The sequence below is a fragment of the Panicum hallii genome, chromosome 4, assembly GCF_002211085.1.
Source record: "Panicum hallii strain FIL2 chromosome 4, PHallii_v3.1, whole genome shotgun sequence".
In the NCBI taxonomy this organism is placed as follows: domain Eukaryota; kingdom Viridiplantae; phylum Streptophyta; class Magnoliopsida; order Poales; family Poaceae; genus Panicum; species Panicum hallii.
Window position 1 is genome coordinate 3062159 of NC_038045.1, and position 4431 is coordinate 3066589.

Sequence of the window (4431 nt, forward strand, 5' to 3'; positions counted from 1 at the left end):
TATTTGTCATAGCACTGAGCATAACTTGCACTTTGTTCTCATAATCCCAGACCTAAGAACACAGCATCCGCTTTAGATGCGGTGTTGAAAAGCGTTTTCTGCACCTCTTCGGACTTGAATTCTGCTGATATCATCGCCGGTTTCTTGAATTATCAAACGAGTTTTTATTTGTGCAGCCCTTTGGGTCCAAGATTTGGTTACCAGTTGTTGACACCGGATTTTGGTCGAGCTACTGGTATACATCGGCAGGCAGGGATCGCATGCAACGAGCTAGCATGCAGAAGATGATCGACAAGTTTGGCTTGTCCAGAGAAGCATTGAATTTTAGTACTCGTATATGATATGGAGTCCAGGAGCTTTAATGTAAATATTGGCTTTATCGGAATTGGTCAAGCAAGAAGAGAAGATTAAAGAATAAAATATATGACAAGGTGATTAACATGCACATGCAAGGAAACGTGAAGCTTTATACCTAGAGACGGGTCCACGTGTAAGGAAGATAAAGATACGACAAGCATGTATGCCAATTAGGAATATTATATTCAGTTATGTATATTGATCTTTGTACGGATGGATTGGAGGAAGCTTTATTAGCAAGGTCTCTACATAAAGGATTAGAGTCCATATATTTTAGTATTTTCTTTTAGTTTAGATTTTTCTTATTCGGCAAGTTCTTGTACGGCTCAACTAGAAGTCTTTATCTCAGGGTATAAATATGTACCGGCCTTTGTAATCATCATCTCTCGATCAATAAAACACAATTTATTTTTCCGACTTCATACTATTACTTTACCTTAGGAGCAAGATGTAATGTAGTTCTTGATGAGTTCTTCGGCAAACGAGGCTGCATCGCTTCGATCTCCGGTTCGCCACAGTCTTCTTCAATCAGGTGCTCTAGGCTTTAATCTCCGGACGTATCGCTGTGATTTCGTCTAGTCTGCCTAGTTATAGACTTTACCCTATCTTGTGAGGCTACATCAACTTGATCTTTTGCTAGATGTGGTAGAATCATAGTTATCCTAACCTTGATTAAGCTTGCATCGGCTGATATTCCTTTAATCTATCGTCTCGCTATTTAGTTTGCTTTAATTAGCTTTTATCCTGTTGAAATAGATAATAGATTATTTAATGGCCTGTTGCATCTTAATCTCGGCTACCTCTCAAGTATTGTTGGGATCAAATTCTACTGTGGATATATCATCAGCTTGTGAAGTTTAGATTAACCTCTTGCTGCCAGCGTTTCTAGATTGCAACTACTGGGCGCCTCGCTGTAGTTTCATCTAGAAATACTGGTGAAACATTAGTGGAGCAAGAGCTCAACAGCGCTCCATTTCCTATCGACATTCTAGCTGATAGCTTTCATGCTTTATTATCATCAATTGTGTTGATTCGGCTTGGATAGCCGATAAACCGCTCATGCTAATCAAGATGCTGAAAAGTGGCTTCATGGCCAATACACCATTATTGCTACTAGTGTTAGGATCACATCAGCGTGATCGGCTGATCGCCTCTTCAAAAGGATTATCTTCACCTTGTAAGTTGAATGGTCAAACTGACTGACACGCTCCGAACCTCAAGAAACTATTTGGAGCTTGTGCCGGAGCAAAGTAAATCTCCGAGGTCCTGGTGTGGGGTCACGTAGAAAACCAACTGCCAGTTTTTTGCATCATGTACATCGATTCCTATCATGTTTTGTAAGGCTGCATCGGTTGACTTCTTGCTAGATTTGATAGAGTCACAATTTTATCTTGCCTTGAATAAAATCTACCGGCTAGCTTATCTTAAAGAATTCAACAGAGTGTGGTTTATTAGCCGATATTTTCTTATTCTTGACCTTTGATGATATTTTATTGAACTCTTATCTCGTTGCATCTAGATTCATCGGCTAATGATTTTTAAGTCTACCGCCCGTTGCTAGCGCTGTCTCGGTTAGATCCGATCCGACTAGTGGCGACGCTAGATTAATTGTCATAAGTTTGATGATTTTTATTTATAATGATTTATTTGTTCGGCGATTGTTCAGTTTGTTGATTTTACTTACCAGCCAATACATGCTTGAATAATTATTTCTAGTATTGGTGGTCGGCTCTGTGTACTTTAATTCTATCATCTAGCCGATGGATCTTCATAGTCCAAGTTTTGATGTCAACACTGGTATATAGAATCTGTGTTGCCGTATGTCTCCGCATCTAGACAAAAAATTTACAATGACATACAGATGATCTACTCATATCTTTTCTTTTTGTTGCCCATGCAATTTTGCGAGTACAAAGGTGCATTGTGTGCGAAAGGGTTGTAGCCTAATAGTTAGGAGAGTCTCAATAGCACCTCAGGTTCCGAGTTCTTGTTGGAGCGAATTTTTTAGGATTTAACGGTGTTGTGCTTTCAGTGGTAGGCGATGTTCCCGTCGACAGCAAGGTGCCCATGGTAACTTAATCAATCTCGAGAATTTGATGGGTCAGTCTTCAAAGATACTCATAGAGGTATGGTTTGCGTATGTATGTTGATAGGGGGAGAATGTACGTACGTTGTGAGTGTCTGAGTTGTACTGTGTAATTAAAAAAGTGCACTACTATGTGCAAGTGGGCATAGATGGCAAGCGGAGAGCCGGCCGTGGCCCCTTGTGCAATCTCAGGGAAAAATGTATGGTTTATGTACATGTGTTCGAAGAACGAGAGTGTGCCGTGCGTCGTGAATATTTGAGTTGTATTGTGTAATTAAAAAGGATGCACTGCTGTGCGCAAGTGGGCATAGATGGCAAGCGGAGAGCCGGCCGTGGCCCTTTGTGCAATCTCAGGGAAAAAGGTATGGTTTATGTACATGTGTTCGAAGAACGAGAGTGTGCCGTGCGTCGTGAATATTTGAGTTGTATTGTGTAATTAAAAAGGATGCACTGCTGTGCGCAAGTGGGCATAGATGGCATGCGGAGAGCCGGCCGTGGCCCCTTGTGCAATCTCGGGGAAAAAAGGTGCTTGCATCCACGTAACTACTCGACCGATATTGGTTTTAGAAAGAGGTAACTAGAGGTTTTGACGTGGCAACCACCCAATTAGTGACAGGTTGCAGCTAGCTCTACAGAAATTCTGAAGCAAGAGCTCATGTGGTGCACGAGAGGCGGCAAAGCGAGGGTAGAACCTTAAAATTGTTTGACTGATCCGATCTCACATTGAGATGACGCCATCGCCGACTTCAAACGTGAAAAGTACAGTCTGAGAAACCGAAGCGATTGCAAGAGTGACAGAAACAAAGCTGATCGGCAGACCACTACAAGACAAGAGATCCTGTAAAAGTGGCCGAATCCTTCCCCCGAAACGCCACCCAGCCATCGATCCTTTCCAGTGTTCCACTGCTCCGGGCCGGGAGCAAAAGGAGCCTGTAAAAGTTTTTATTTCTCATAACCTTACATAATTAAAAACGTAAGTTTTTTTATCACAGATTTAAGAAGATCTCTCGAAACATATTACGCATAACATAAAAGTTGAGGTAACATAACAATACTGCAAAAGTGTCTTATCTAATAATCCAAACAAACATGCAAATATTGAAGTAATTACTGGTTTACCATAAAATTGTAACTGGTTCGCCACAAAACCAGCTAGTATGAACGGTTTGCATCTGCTCAATTGCACGACCAATCTTTAAGCTGAATCGCACCGATAAGATGGTTTTTTCTTGGTTCAATCGTCGAATCATAAAGAAGGGAACTTCTGGCAGATGGGGTGCACATCTTGTGCAAATGTACTAGATTCGAAAATAGTAAAAATTCATCTAAATACGTACTTTGAAGTTTATGAAAGAGCCAAGATTGACATATCCATGGTTCATGTTATGATATAATTTATTGCTGCTCAAAGTCACTAGAGTTTAATCAATAGAAAATGATGAATTTTAGATGAATATTCAGTGGAGGATAATTTTTGTCATCTAGTGCATATTTATCTCTAATCTGTCACTTTCGTGTAAAATAAATTAGAACGCGTTGGAACCTCAGCTTCCGCAAATGCCAAGTTTATTTTTTTAAAAAAGCTTCAAAGTATGCTTTTCGATATTTTTTCATTGTTTTTTGAAAACTGATGCATGTGCACGGCAGATAGGATATTCCGATCTGGCAATTCCCATCTCGACTTTCCAGAGTCATCGCAACACCGGAACCCACATCGCAATGGAAAAAAATTGGCTGGAACACGGTTCTAAACTTACAGCCATGGCACGTTCCTGCCAGCGGGTAGCGGCTGATAGGAACGTGTGATATCCCTGTGTGATGTCCCTGGTAGGGACACGTCCCACGTCCCACGGGCTGATAGGGACTGACAGAGAATGTCCGTGAAATCCCTCCCTGCTGATAGGCCGAGCCCGCTGATAGGGGTGCCATTAGGAACGTGCCCGCTGATAGGGACGTGCCATCGTTGTAAGTTTAGAACTATGCACCAA